The sequence below is a fragment of the Plutella xylostella genome, chromosome 11 (genome assembly GCF_932276165.1).
Source record: "Plutella xylostella chromosome 11, ilPluXylo3.1, whole genome shotgun sequence".
NCBI lineage: Eukaryota > Metazoa > Arthropoda > Insecta > Lepidoptera > Plutellidae > Plutella > Plutella xylostella.
Window position 1 is genome coordinate 3570861 of NC_063991.1, and position 17016 is coordinate 3587876.

Genomic DNA, 17016 nt, shown 5'->3' on the forward strand with positions numbered 1-17016 from the left:
CTTATTATCCTAAACTCATTTCGCATAACTCGTAAGGTTTAAACTTTTTTGGTAGAATCATCACTTGGCATAAGACTCGTTTCGTCTAAAAGTCTTTTGGCACAAACTTGAAACATCTAAGTCTCGTTTGCTCAAATGGTTCGTATTGGTATAATCTTGTTTCTCCTAATATTATCTTACTATATTCAGTATGTTTTAAATGTACAAATTGTGGTATTTTTCTCCTACATTCCGAAAATCACGATATTGAATGATCAAAATATCGAAAGTGAATGACCATTATAATTATTACAATCGCCATTAAACCCGATGGGATCGAAACCTAAAGGTAGGTGCGACGACGAGCAAAGCGAGGAGGAGCATGTTAGGTGCACATGTTCGTCGAAAGCAAAGCGGAGCGCAGCGAAACGTTACCCACATAGCGGAAAATTCAATACCTAATGCAAGGCACCAGTTTGCGCTATATAGGGAGACGCGTCGTCAAAGTTAAAGCCAAATGAATATTAGTAGTTTTTATAAGCTATGCCATAGTATTGTTAGCCTATTTGAGATTTGACCATACCGTTATTAGGCTAAATAAGATTATGCGAAATAACTTTTTACTAAACGAGATTTATGCCATACAATTTTCGGCGAAACGAGACTTTGACCAAACGTTACTATGCAATACGAGATTAGGCAAATAAATCTTAGGCCAAAAAAGGTAGAACCCTCTGCACCATATGTCATAACTGGCAGGGTGCAATGGTTGAAGACTGTTGGATGCGCCTTTCAGCCTCCTTGTCGAAGTTGCTTATGCCTAGCCGAATAGTCTGCCTCAGGTAGTCATATTATTGCACAACTTCGATAGTTGTCTCACGAACGATCACCGGCTCCGGTTTTATGTGAACATTCTACATGACTTTAGTCTTGCCCAAGTTCATACGGAGGTCTACACTCAAGCAGCATTAAGGCCACTTAGCATCCAGATGAGTTCCTGCAGAGATGTATGTTCTATTATATTCTATTCTACTATCTGTGGGAGGTGTAAGTACCTGCACCTGGCTCTCTCGAATGGGACCTTTGTGCAATGTGCATATCCCCAAGGTCTAAGCTGCTGCCTTTCTAAGCTTGGACCATTTCATCCATTTCCCTCCACGCTGGTCCACAGCGAGTTGGTGGGTTCATTTATTTATTTATTTATTTAAATCCAACAGCGTTACAAGTTTTTATAAATATGTTTATAGCTAGTTATAATAAGGCCACTAATAGGATTTACATTTTAAACTGTAGTATACATTTAGGTCAGATACAGCTGTTTCTTTTAACACAAAATAAAAGATACAAACAAAAAATAAAAATTAAAAAAAAAAAAATAAGTACAGACTCAAGCACAAGCATCAGCATACCATCAGCTTAGCACCCCGTCACAATTACATCACAACTTACGTCATAAACAGAAGCTGATTACTATAAATTAATAGGTGAATAGTTCACATTGTAACAAGGTAACACGCCACACCATAAGCTATTGCCAAAGACCGCACATAATTAATCAAACTGAAAATTTAAGTTAAATTAAGATTAAGATGAGCAAAGTAATCGAAAAGATTTATTAAGCATGTACGTAATTGTACATAACTGTATGTTAAATTAATAATTAATAAGCGACCCAATATCATGATACATATTAAACATAGGTAACTTAGAGCTTATTTGTTATAGAAGTAAGTAAGTAGGTGTAAAACTATTGAGATAAGAATAATAAAGCGATTGTTTGGCGTAATTAAAAAATGAATCAATTTGATGTGGGTTATACAAATATTCATAAATATATCTATACATAAATATGAAGTACATATATGTAGAAATACATAAATACTGATACATATATACACAATAATAATTGTAATAGGACATCTCAGCTCCGACAAAATTCTCACACATACTCATCTTCCTCAGCAAGCAATTTAATTATTAGACTTTTGAAAGTAGTTTTGGAACAGTTGAAAATGTCTATATTAGCAAACAGTTTGTTGTACGTTCGAGTTAACCTAGTCAGCACAGAGTTGGCCGCGTAGTTAGTGGAGCAAGACGGGACCTGGAACAGAGGCGTGTGTCGGGTGCGGCGACGCGGCGTGCAGTATGCCACACGACGCACCAGGTCGGGGCTGTCCACCACGTTGCGAACTATGTCATACAGCAGACTCATGTCGAGAACTGTACGTCGTTGATTTAGAGTTAGTAGCCCATTTTGTCTACATCCGTCGTTGTAAGATTTTACAGATTTCCTGAAGCGGTAATTCAAATGATTAACAAAGACCCGTTGAATGTGCTCAAGTCTGTTTTTATAAATTATGTACTGGGGTGACCAAACGGGGCACGCATATTCAAGTAAGCTTCGCACATACGCGTAATATACTATTTTAATAGTGTGAGGATTACTGAACGGTTGGCATGTACGCAGTACGAAGCCCAGATTTTTGAAAGCTTTAACAGCGATAGCGTCGATGTGCTGATCAAACAGTAGTTTACTGTCAAGCAAAACACCCAGGTCTCTTACAACATCAACCCTCTTTATTGGTGTGTTGTTGAAATTATAAGAGTACTGAATAGGATTCCGTTTACGTGTAAAGCTTATACATTCGCACTTAGAGATATTGACCGTTATGTTGTTGTTTTTATAATATGTGGACAATCTATCCAGATCAGACTGAATCAACGAGCAATCAAGTTCATTAGAAACCTTGAAAAATACTTTTTTGTCATCGGCATATAGAAGATGTTTGGAAAATTTAAAGCATTCTGTAATGTCATATATATATGCGCAATAGAAAAGTGGGCCTAAGTGGGAACCCTGTGGGACGCCGGTCGGTATGGTTATGTAGTCGGAACGGTAACCTCCCAGTACGACTGCCTGAGAGCGCTTCGTTAGATAGGATTTGATCCAGCGCAGCAAATCACCGTGTATGCCCAGTCTTTCGAGCTTAGTGAGCAGGATGGTGTGGTCCACACGGTCGAAAGCTTTTTCGAAATCCGTGTAGACCACATCAACCTGCCCTCCACCATCCATATTAGTAAGAGTGTAATCAAGGAAAGATGACAAATTAGTAGTGGTAGAACGCTTACGCAGGAAACCGTGCTGTTTATCCGAGAGACTTTTACTAATAACTGGGTAAAGATGATTATATACCATTTTCTCAAATAATTTACCTAGTGTATTAAGTATAGAAATGCCTCTATAATGTTCTACCTTGATTTTAGTACCCTTCTTGTGCACTGGAACTATGAGAGCTATTTTCCATATAGCAGGGAATTTACCCTCTTTAAGTGATCGGTTAAAAACTAAAGTAATAGGATTCGAGATTGAGTCTGCACAATGCTTCCAAAAGAATGGAGGGATACCATCACTGCCGGCTCCTTTTTGGTCATTTAGATTTTTGAGGGTATCAGATATAGTACTCATGGAGAATTGTAGACCGGAGAGGCAATCAGGGCTCAAGCTAACATCATGAGATGCGACATTACTAGAAGGCACGCCGAATACGCTTTGAAAAAAGTTATTAAATGCGTCACATATTTCTTTACCGTCTGTATACCTATTATCACCGTATGTGACAGACTTAGGGCAACTGGATACTCCTCTAAGCGACTTTACATATGACCAAAAGGCTGCAGGTTTGTGTTTAATGGCGTTCTCCATTTTAGATGTGTAGGCTTTGAACAGCTGATTGTGGACTCGAGTCTGCCTTGCGCGTAGAAGGCTAAACTCGTCGTAATCTCTTGGATTATTATATCGTTTCCATTTTTTATGGGCTTTTCTTTTTTCATTAATAATTTTTAGAAGTGCTGGACTGTACCAAACGGGAAATTTATTTTTAAATGAATTGTTTCTGATAGGTATATATTCCTGTATACAATAATTAATATGCTCATAAAACCTACTAACGGCTTCATCCAAGTCGCAAGACAATAACTGATCAGACCAGTTGATTTCATTTAAATAATTATTTATGGAAGTATAGTTACCTTTGCGGAAATAAGGAGTTGCTTTAGCAGCTTCCTTAAGATATTTCAGGGATACGTCTTGTATCTGCGAAGTGAAAGCCGGGTGCGCTCGGTCTACCTTAATAAGTGGGGAGGTACAAACGTCAACTAGCTGAGGCAGGTTGGAAAAAGTTAAATCTAGCGTGTTGCCTGCGTGGTTGGTTAAGGTGTTATATTGAGACAGGCCTAAGAAACTCATTTCATCAATTAACTGTATAGCTGTTTGCTGTATTTCAACCGGGCCACGCTTAATACATAATGGTCCGTCAGGAAGCCAACGCAAGCAAGGTAGATTGAAGTCACCGAGTAAGACGAAGTTGTCATTGGGATGGGAATTTAGTAAGACGTTTGTAGAATCTAATAAGTTGTTAATGTTGTTGGGTAAAGTACGTGTTTCCGGTGGCATGTAAACCACGCCAATATGTAGATTTTGTGAAGAACTGAGCGCTCGAGCCGGCACGGTCACCCACAGCATCTCCATGTCGGGGGCGGCGGGCGGCAGGCGCGCGGGCGCGGGGGGGGCGCTCGGTGCGGCCGCGAGCTCGCGCCGCGCGAGGATCACCACTCCGCCGCCCGTCGACTTGCCGCTGTTCACCAAGTCGCGGTCGGCCCGAAACACATCGTACCTATCATCGCACAGTTCACTGTCCAGGATCCCGCTATGCAGCCAGCTCTCAGTCAGTACTATTATATCATAGGAGTTACTAATTATGTTTAGACGAAGCTGTAGGCATTTAGATCTTAAGCTGCATACGTTTTGATAATACAGTGTTAAACCATTGTGAGTCATAGTTTAGGAGTTATATTACACCAGAGCAAATCTGTTTGGGTATAGTTATATTCAGCATAAAAACACCTAAAGATTACTATCACTTCTAAAATGAGCAGTAGGTAAGAATTAATTAGGTTAGTGAAAATGTTCGCAGTGTCAGTGTCATAAAATATTTCGATGCAGCATACAAATAAACAAAAATAAAGAATCAACTTGTGTGTGCCTGGCGTGTTTATTTGATAACATAGTAATACGTGCAATAGGTAACCAGTTATTATCTTGTAGTTACAAGTACCGGACAATTCTATATATCGATAAAGCATATTAAAAGGTAATAATAACAATATAGTGGTAAGGATCGTCCTTTCATGTAAACAGCTAAAACGTACATAAAAGAGTAAATGAAGATAACTTAAACTAAAACCGTCATTGTAACAAAACACGCTTGGTGAGTGTACCATAGTTAATTTATTGTGAGCTACATCACTTATTGCCACTAACAGAATAATAGGTACATAAATAACATCCATACTAAAATATTTTGTTAAATAAAATTGGAAGCAACGAATCAATGTCCACAGTAGGTGTTCCGCACATTGATAACGGAGGGTAGTTGTTGACGACGGACACTGGTCGCAGCCAAGTGAATAATGTTTTAAAAGCAGTTCAGCAAAAGAGGGTGCGATATATGTAGATGTTACGAGATTAAACTCAATATAGTAAATAGCGTAACCGTATGCAGGTTGATAAGATTTACTTTCAAACTGATAACAAGTAGGCATCTCCTTTAAGTAGATGTATACGAGTACATATGTGTAAGTTTTGTCAGAGTGAGGTGTCCTAAAGTAGTATGTTAAAATTTTGTGAACACAGTATATGTATGTATAAACTGAGTAATATGTTAGTATACGATAAATATTTGTCAAACAAGTTAATAATAGGAAGTAATATGTTGAGATAATTTGATAAAAGATTGCAAGCTACTCGCACCCGTATGTCGCGTATGGGGAATAGATAAGATAGCACAGAGTTAAGAAGGTGTGTAGAATAGTTGACTACAATGTTATAATAAATACCTGAATCGATTTCCTTGCCCATTAATAAAGTTGAAATGTTAACATAAGTGAACAATAAACTGAAATAGTTATATAGTACAATATGATTTACTTTAACTTCTTTAAGTCCTCTTCGTCCCTGATAGTAATAGCAGGAGAAGTTTCGTTTTTTCTTACACGAATAATTCCGTTTTTTGCCCAAGCAAATTGGTACTTGATCTTTTTCGCGATTTCTTTGCATTGTTTAAGAAGAAGTTTGTTTGAATGTGTTAGTTGCTCGTTGATGAAGATCTGCTTAGGCTCACCGTGCATACCCAGGTCTTTGGTAGTAAAGTATTGATTACGTGACTTAGATATTATTGTGTCCTTCAAAAGACGTGAGCTTAGTCTAGCGATGACGACCCTGGGGCGACCTTGAACTTTAATTCTAGGTGTCACTCTATGCACATGAATGATATCGTTCGTCCCGATTTCAGCGCCAACTTTTGTGAGCAAGTCAATTGTAAGCTTCGGTAGGTTTTCTCCTGTATTCTCAGGGATACCGACTATTTCCAGATTAAGTAGGCGGTCTCTTTGATTGTTATCATTGATTTCGAGCCTCATAAGCCTGTTCTGGTGCTTTAACTCTTGAAGTTCATCATTCATATTGGTAGTTTTCTTGACATCTTGAGACAATTCCACTATCTTTTTATCAAAAGTGTCAATTTGATCGCCATTAAATTGTACTGAGTGTTTTAGAGTGGTGACCTCCTTGGATAGTTCATGGTTTTTCGTAGTTAGCTCATAAATCGACGATTTAATTGAAGAGAACTCACCACGAACACTGTTTAGATCGTTTTTTAACTCCATCGTTGTCTCAGTAAGTTTCGAGAGATCTCTTTGCAGCACATCAGTGACGTTATTATTCAGTTCACCGAACTTAATTTCCAATTCCGTCTTCCAGCTGTTAAGGGAGTTCATTAGATCCTTCGAGAAATCTTTAAAAGCTTCAGAAAAATCATCTCCGTGCTTTCGTTTACGCAGGTTAGTGTTCTCCGGGTCAGCCAGCTTCTTCAACAGATCCGCTTCAGAGCAGCTGTGTTTTTTCGGAGAATGCATCATGTTGCCGATGTAGCGTATCTACGAGATTTATAGGTCTATGGTTGGAAGAAAAACGTATCACAAAGATCTCACGCGAGATTGCACTTTAGTTTGCACAGATTAAGACTCAAAACTGATTGAAGGTATTTTATAAAATTATTTTAAAGTTAATGAATTATTGACGAAGAAACAGCAACACGTCCGACCACAACGATAGCGAGCGCTAAAAAAAAGGTTCACATATTACCTAGATGTGCTAAATCTATAGGTAGATATGCAGGGTTCTTCACGATGTTTTCCTTCACCGTAAGAGCGATGGTATACATTGTATTTAAATTCAAAGGAACACATTGGTACATGTCAGCGCCAGAATTCACACCCGCATTATTGGAGTGGGAAGCGGGCGCTTACCCGACTGAGCTACCTTCGGTCTTATTTATACATAACGTTCATTATAATTATGTTGTTATTGTTATTATTAATGTAATATTATATATTTCGTTTTTATACATCGCGATACGCACCCGTTTTAACGCACTGCAAAAAGAGGTAATTTGACTAGTTCTGTAGGTAATGTCAGTGATCGCTATTACCTGTATTACAGGCAAAAGATATGTTACTTTGCCTAATCATACATACCACGGCGATGAAAACATAAGTCACGGAAATGAATAACCTGGCCACGGAAATGAATAACATAACCACGGCAATGAATACAAATTATTTTACAAGACATGGCAATGAAATTTTTTTCATTGCCGTGGCTTTTTTTTCATTGCCATAGCAAATATTGGCCACGGAAGCCACGGAAATGAAAGCATGGCGATGAAAATCAAGGCATTAAATATAAATAACTAAAAAAGTATTAACTATTCGAAGAAATAAACACTTTATAAGGTAAATATTTTCAAAAAGCTTTCTTTTGAATGCTTACTCTAGAAGACAAACTTAATTTTATAGAAGTTATATCTATCCACGGCAATGAAAGAAAAAATGTCCAGTCCCCAAAATTTTTACTGATTTTCACTATAGCGCAAAAACGCGGGCACCGATGTACCTCCTTCCACGTCGAGCAGTTAGGCGACACTTGTAAGAAACGATTAGCGCACTGAGAGGGGCACCCAAGTTCATAGGTAAAACAATAGCCTTGATCACGTTTAGGACACGGCAATGAACAGAAGTTTTGGGACACATGAATTTTCACTTACCGTTCGTTATATTCTTTATATATTTCAATAAATGTATTCCGTGACTATACTTTAACTATTAATGTATCAAATGAAACTAAGTTTAACTATCAATACTCAATATTTTTTCATCAATGAAGAATAATACAAAACGTGGTAACGTGGGGACAGACACGGCAATGAAAGATTTGGGGGTTTAATATTTTTTTTTTTAAATATCCATTAATCCTATTAATAAAATATTTAGTGCTACACATAGATAACTATTTCACTTAACCGGAAAAAAATATTAGAAAATTATAACTTGGTTCTTTAGTACCGATTTCATTGATGCCACGCAATTTTTGGCCGCGGGAAATTCACCCCCAACACCTTTTGGCGGAGTGTGTCCGAATTGAAGCTCATAGGGAGACTTTTCTAAGATACATTGGCCATTCAAGTACTGATGTAGGTGTGTACAATAGCATCCTAGCGATGCCATGGTCGGAGACAGCTAGGAGACTTTATAAAATTGTTAATATATATCTAGACCTAAGAAATAATTTACCTTATACTACTGTTTAAAATATTATGTTTATTTAGTGTGTAAAATTTAAATTTAAGTTACGATGAGGCTGACATATTCTCATATGAGAATAAAGCCTCTATAAATAAACGAGATTTAAAAAAAAAAAAAAAAACCTCCTGATGCCCACGGTCCTTCTGTGAGTACTTAACGAGTATAGTTGTTACTGCCCAAGCTATAACATATTTTTTCTGGACTAAATGCCTCCGTCTTTGAAGATTTTTTCCGTAGTATACCGTTAGCTACAACTGAGAACCTTGATTCATCTTGCGCTGAAGCTGAACGTTTGCTAAGAGGGAATGCACCGCCTTGCGATCTCGACTTTCAATTTCATGGTATAAATACACAGACCATAATTACCACTTATAAAGAATTAAATTTAAAAATGACAGAAGATTTATGGGGCATGTCCGTTAAAGTTATTAGTCATGTTATTGATATCCTAGCACCCCACTTGGCTAATCTTTTTAACAGATGCATTGAGGTCGGTGTATTCCCCGATTTGATGAAACTTAGTAAACTAATACCGCTTTTTAAATCTAGTGAGAAAAATGATCCCAATAATTTTAGGCCTGTATCAGTTTTGCCAGTACTGAGTAAAATATTTGAAAAAATTATGCTGCATCAAATCGGCTGTCCCATTTTAAAACACAGTAACAGCCATGAGACAAAATGTTCAGGAGAGCCAAAAAACGTTTTTGTACCTTCATTTCAATGCCCTGGTAAAACTATGATAGATATCTGAACAAATGTAAGCTTAAAAGAAGCGGCAGAACCTAGGCTTTATATACAATACTATTTCATTTAAATATGACTAAAATTGTTGCTGTAATGCACAAAAGAAAACACTTACTAGGTTTTATATGGTTTTCTCACCCTAAAACCGCCCTCACTGACCATTTCATAACCTAGTAAGGGCCATTATTGTGTCATTTAAGACAAGTTAAGTATATTGAAATTGCAATAATTGCGTAATAATTTCATTTTTTATATGTTTGGGATCCTTCACATATTATAAATCCAATTTTGCAGCACTTTTACACGACGGCACTATAAGTAATAGCTGAAATACGGGCATATTTTTATGTTTGTTTTTTTGTTTTATGTAAATGAATTAAATAGCCATATTCAGAAGGCTCTAACATGAAAATTATTTATGGCTGCCTTCAATTAGACAATATTTCCTAAATTTCTATCTAAAAATCAGTTTTATAACTTGTTTTTTTTTTTTGTTTATGCAAAATAGGGCTAGTAGAAAGGTTCTAACGAGAAAGGTCTCTATAGCTTTTATAAAGAAGACAAAATTTACTTATGTTCTACTTTTAATTCAACTCTCTAGGTTTCATTGGTGCAAAGATACAGGTTCTGAAATGTCTGATATTTTGTTCGAAAAAAGTGTTAGTAATAATGTATGCCATTTGTGACTTACTAAAATTAACGGACGAAAATTGTCCTTTGCTGACCATTTCAAAACCTAGTAAGCGCCATTGACCATTTTAAAACCTAGTAAGTCATTTTCACTTACTGTGTTTTAAAATGGTTGGTGGCTCTTACTATGTTTTGAAATGGTTTTCGTGGCATTTTTGATTTCGCAGGGTGGAGTTACTAGGTTTTTAGAAATTTTATTTTCGTTTCTAAGCGGTTTTTTGATATTCTGACAATGCAGTTTTGTGCGGAATCGCCTAAAATAATGTATAAATCAAAGACCTGTTTTTTTTTTAAGTTGGCGGTTACTGTGTTTTGAAATGGGACAGCCGAAATGCTTTCGCACTTTAGTATTCACGGCCTTCTCCATAACCAACAGTTCGGTTTCACCAAAGGTCGATCTACAACTGACGCTGGTGTCGCGTTGGTCAAACACATATTTAGTGCTTGGGAGGAACGTCTTGATGCTGTGGGTGTATTTTGCGATCTATCGAAAGCATTTGATTGTGTGGATCATGCCACTCTACTTATGAAACTTAAATATTATGGGCTAACTGGCAAAGCTCTTACATTATTGGAATCATACTTGAGCAACAGAACTCAACTAGTTGACATAAATGGAGTGCGTTCGGCTGGCTGTCCTGTCAGTATGGGTGTTCCCAAGGCTCGATTTTAGGACCATTCTTGTTTCTTGTATATGTTAACGATTTACCGTTTTTGGTAGATAAATAAAATTATGTGAGATAGTACTGTTTGCTGATGATACTTCACTTATATTTAAGTTGAAGCGACAAGAAGTCAATTTTGACAATGCAAACAGTACCTACTCTTTCCATAGTTGCTAATTGGTTCACTGTAAATAATTTAGCTCTTAACTCCAAGAAAACAAAATGTATTAAATTCACTTTGCCTAATGTAAGACAAGTAGAGACATATTTGACATTGAATAACGATAAGCTAGAGTTAGTAAATGAAACGGTATTCCTGGGTATTACAATTGACTCAAAGTTGCAATGGGGACCCCATATTGAGAGGATAGCCGGTAGATTGAGTTCTGCAGCTTATGCGGTTAGAACCATTAGACAGTTAACAGATGTAGATACAGCCAGGCTTGTGTATTTTAGTTATTTTCATAGTGTTATGTCTTACGGAATTCTATTGTGGGGACGAGCGGCTGACATTAATCAAATCTTTGTTCTGCAAAAACGAGCAATTCGAGCCATATATGTATTAGGGTCTAGAATTTCATTAAGAGATACGTTTAAGGAAATAGGTATACTAACTGTTCCATGCCAATATATCTATGAAAATATTATGTATGTTCGTAAAAACTTAAATTCATTTAGGAAAGTAGGAGCCACTCACGGTATTGAAACCAGAAACAAAAATAAGTTGCTTTTCCTCACACTCAGACTTTCGAAAACAAACTTTCATAATAAATTATCAAATGAAGCAATAAATCTTACTGAGCAAAAATTTAAGAATTATGTTAAAGCTACATTATGTAGTAAAGCTTACTATAGTATAAATGATTATTTAAACGACAAAAACGCGTGGTCTTGTCCACCTCAGCTAAGGCTATTGAAAAAATGAAATGGATATAGGTACTTAAGTAAAATTGTAGGTACTAGATATAAGTAAAAATTGTAATAGATTATAAGGAAAAAGTTGAAAAGATGCTCGAGGAGTTTCTTTCGCCATTTCTTTCCTTCTCAATGACGGGGCCTTTGTGAAATGGTGGTAGATGACTATCGACAAATAATTGTAAAATTTTACGTCGATTAAACCATTTGAATTTGAATTTGAATTTGACGGTCCTTCTCCGAGGACGAATACTTTGTGTTTGAACCATATTTGAATTTACCGCCATTATTTTTTGGGAGTCACCTCCTGCTCCGGCGAGTGATCAGTCCGTTCCCGAGATCCTTCCCCGCACCTGTATCTATCTAAGTATCTATTCACGCACACTTAGCTCACAACACCGTCCTCCCTACGCTGTGGGTCGCCTACTAGCGGATCGAGGTTCCCCGGAATACACGGACGCCTGGGTCGCCTAGTTTAAAGCGGCCGTGTACCGAACTATACAATCGCTGGACACACACCGGCCCTCAGCCACACTTTCTTATCAACACAAGTACACTCCACAAATCCTGGAACAGATCGACACGCACCACCAGTATTCGCCCGACCTCCTGTACCCTATATTCCTTCCCCTTATTAAGATACATAGAAACGTCCGCGTAGGCCCCTTCAGGGCCCGATCAATATAAATATCGATAACTGTGATAAGTATTTGTGCATTTGTGTAGTGTGTTTAATATTAAGTACATAAGCTGTAAGTACCCTAGATATATAAGTAAATGGTTGTAAATAAAGCGGGTCCAGTGCCGCCTGAATTGTGTTACACTAATTAATCGGCATTATTAATTCTCACCCCGTACACCTACCGAGGTTATTTCCCTCCAGGGGCCTCAGGATCAAGATCAGGGTAGTTAGGACCGCTTCACGGTCATTGTAGATCCCCCAGGCGACCAGGCACTCCTTCAGAGGCCGGCGTCAAGCTGAGCTAGTCCAAGACCGCTTCCCGGTAGATATCAATTGAGAGGTATTAGGTAGGTACCAGCCCTAAGCACTAGAGACGTTAGTCATAAGGGTAAGTATCACATAACAATATAGCACACAACCCCTGCTCTCGGGGGAGGCCAGGCAGGTCGATTCGCCCAGGGGTCGCTCCCCGGTGATCCAGACCAGCTCCTGCTGAGCTGCTACATTACATTTGGCTCATTTACAGATGGAACATTCCATCACTGACAGCTGTCTTAAGTGTCATCTGAGGATAATCAATCGTTCATTGTAAAAACGTCAAAAAACGGAACCATGGCGGGGCCACCGTCGACTACGTAAGTTGTAATCTCATTTTACTTATGTGATCTAATCATTTAATACAATAACTTTAATAAAACCTTATTGTTAAGTATATTAGCAAGAGACGAATAGTAATATTTTATCAATTAAGGTTCTAAATAATATTCTATGATCATCCATTGACATTAGTACTCGTCTGAGTACCGTGGTCCTCAATGACATAAACGTTTAGTCCTCACTTGAGGACTCTAGACCGCTATACTATAATTTTACATATACTTATTTATGTATTTGTTTACAGATTATAATGCGAAATCCAAGAAATTGAAGCAGATTTAGCTATGTCGGACATAGATCTCTCGGAGGACGATGACATGACATAAATGACTCACCATGAACCCGTAGAATTTGAATTTTGTGATGATGATATCCAGGAGCTGCTAGCTGAGTCTTTCATTTTATCTTATTTTGTTCCTATATTGATCCCAATAATTATAATAGTTGATAAGTGTAAGTGTTTATCTAGAATAAATATAAGTTCTAAACTTATGTGAGACTGATTTAAAGTGTTAAATGTGTTCCTAAGTGGTTCTTATTTCATAAGTTTTGTTATTTCTAACAAATTACCTTATAAATATATTTCCTACCAATAAATTAAACTTTTTTTACCCGTATTACGAAAATTTGAGCTAACGTAACGTAACGGCACCAGTAATGGACATGGAACCAGTAATGGACACTTACAAACTTATTTTATTTAAAATAAGAGTATGCATAGTTTTACGAAAATTGCAACACCTTAGTTTCAAAGCCTAGACATCCCTCCGTGTTATATAGACAAGTTACTTATGTCATCCATTTAGATTCAAAATTGTGAGGCAAAAAAGTTCATTTGATGGGGGTTCACAAATGAAACCGAGATTTGTTAAGGAATTCGTTAAGGACTTAAGTGTAGATTTTGGTCGGTGATTTCGTTTTATTTTAGGTATATCAAATTACTGTGATTTTATGGAAACTATACTGAATTACGCACATATTTACAAAAGAATAGGAGAGCTTACGTTTATAGAAATGATTTCAGAGGGGGGTGTTCATTACTGGTTTGCAAATTTTCAGTAAATCCAGTTATGGACAGGTGTCGAAAATAATGTTTTAAGGTAATGTTGAATTTTCTTATTTCATTGTCTTTAGAATTTCATAATTATATTGGTAGTTTTTGTAAAACATGAATAAAATGAAGGATACCAGTATTGTACAGGTGTCCATAATTGGGTGTCCATCACTGGATTTTTCATATTGCCTTAGAAAAACGTATATACGCCCAAGCAAATGGGAGATGCTATTATGGATGTACATGATGGCCACTGCAGCCATGCGTTATAGTATACATACACAAACATAGTGTAGGGGGAACCCCTACATCTATTTCTAGTGTTCCAGAACAAGTATTGATCCAAGATGCATATGAAAATCCAAGTCTTCACGCGACTGTTGCTGTTGTAGAAAAACACGCTCACAGAAGCAGAATGTACCTAATTGAAATAAAACTAGTAATATGATAGTAGTAGTTAGCACATCTAAATATGTGAACCCACCAATCCGCAGTGGACCACCATGGTCCAATGGACTATTTCCCTTAGCTTAGGAAGGCAGTTTAGACCTAGGGGTACAAGCACAAAGGTTTCATTCGAGAGAGCCAGGTGCAGGTACTTACAGCCCCACAGAGAATATAAATAGACAGTGATCGTGTGACGAATAGAACAGTTAAGCTTGGTAAGAATATCATGAGAATTTGAAAAGAAGGGATTTTAAAAGGAGAAGGAATTAAGAGCAAAATTTTAGTAGAAAAAAGGGAAGTGAGATAAAAGTTTGTGAAAAGAAAAGACTTAAATTAAAAGCATTTTCTGGCTGGTGTAAATGCAAAACCTGGATAACCCAGATGATATGATATGACAAGAGGATTTTAGGATCGCAAGAAGTTGAGACGAGAGTATTGTTGAGAGATGGTGGCATTGGCCTAGATGTGGGTGCCCGTACTTATACGGTCAACGGTGCATTTACATGTCTGCGATACATGTGGCAGTCGAAACACCTCTCCATTACAGTGAAAGATATGTATCACCAACGATACTAATGTCGGTACTGTTATACGCTTGCGACACCTGGTAGATCACAAAGATACATAGGTACACAGAAGCTGCAGGTCTTCATTAAACGCTGTCTCCTGTGGAAGATTTTCTGGCCCGAGATGATCTCCAACATAGATCTGAGGAAAAGCTGCCATGAAGATCCTTTTGGTTCACAGACAAAACGCCGCAAATGAAGTTGGAATAGCCATACCCTGCGTAGAGACTAAAACAAAATCCTGAGACAGGCTCTCGAATGGAATCAGCAGGGTAAGCGTAAGCAAGGCCGCTAAATAGACCTGGCGGCGCTCGATCGGACGGAGATGTGGGAAGTTTGAATCACGTGGTCTGAAGCAAAGCTGGCTGATGTCAACAGTATGCGATAGAAAACTGTTGTGTTTGCCCTCTGCCCCACTGGGGGAACATAATGATACAAAGAAAATGAATAAAATGCAGGAGGACAGGATTTATAATGTTATGAATTGGAAATTTTAGTGTTTCCGTAAAAACTTTTTTTTAGAAAGTTAAATTAGCCGTCTTTGATAGCTCCCACAGTGTAACTGGCGACCAAGCCTGTTTGTGTAAACGGTTATGATTACTAATCATAGTTATAATTATAATAATATAAGCATAAAATCATATTTTATACTTTTATCCAATAAAAAATCACTGTCCAACATTGGGTGTCCATAACTGGAGTTTGGGTGTCCATTACTGTGGTTTTAGGACATATTTTACAAATATACAATTTCCTGAAATACTAATCGTTCAAATCAAGCTAGTGTACATTCATCTTAAACAGCAAGATATTCCGACGATTCATACCAACTTTCAATATTCTAACTCAAAAACTGGGCGATTAACTTCCAAATCAAATGTAAAAAATCCTTAAGGTGTCCATTACTGGTGCCGTTACGTTATAGAATCGAAAGCGAGTGCGACAACTGTCAATTTTATAGGTAAAAAGTGTTCGAAAGTGCTGTCAAGTTGCCACTAGTCGCACTCGCATTCGATTCTATATTGTTCGTGATCGCCCTGCTGCCCACGGTCCTCACATGAGGACTAATGATTTTCGAATTTAAACCTATTGAAACTGGTTCCTTTTTTAATGCATTAACCGTACATACTACTAGAAACACTATATAATAATTTTTGCGACATTTATTCACGTTTAAGTTTTTGGGCAGTAAGCTAGGTAAACGCAATAGTCCTTGTGTGAGGACCGTGGGCAGATAGTCCTAAAAAATAAAATAACGGCTGGGCGTCAGGAGGTTAATCAAAATATCTGACTGAAAAGAAAATATATTTTGTTTCAAATATTTCATTTTGCGCACAGTAAGTAACACGTTTTTAATTCCTACTTGGCAGGAAAATTTATGTTTATTTTATCTTCTAGGGGGGAGGGCAGCAGCCCCCCCCTGCTCCTACCTGGGTACGCCCTTGTTTCTTTCCTTATGAATAGTTTACACAGTGCGAGCTAGCGTACGAGTCAGCCTTCCGAGTAGCTGAACTGCAGTAACTAGCACTGTTTGGACGTAACTTACGAGTAACTCGTACGTGCGAGTTGGTCAGTAGCTCGCATCCGAGTTACTTCAACATTTTTTGTTTTCACTTGCCTGCTCGCCCGGCAGCAACTCGCCCATGACAGCGACTCGGCCGTCGCTCGCATCGTTTGGACGCGTTCAGCAGTAGCTCGCCAGTGCCAGCTGGACAGTTGTGAGTGGAACCCATGTTTTTTGTGTGCTACGCCGCGACTCGACTCGGCCTGGGACTGGGTGTCGTGTAGACAGCATAGGCGAGCCGAGCTACTGGCGTACGAGTACACAAACTGAGTAGCTGTCTACTGGCCAGGCAGCAGCTCGCACTGTGTACACGAGTCATTATTTATTTAAATTTTTAATCTTGCTTTATCTCT

At 37.8% G+C, this 17016-nt stretch overlaps 1 protein-coding gene across 4 annotated transcripts in view; it reads left to right on the forward strand.

Annotated features, from left to right (window-relative positions):
- Nucleotides 1-17016, forward strand: part of LOC119693291 (zinc finger protein 1 homolog) — a 538991-nt gene that overhangs the window by 46574 nt on the left and 475401 nt on the right. The window lies entirely within an intron of this gene.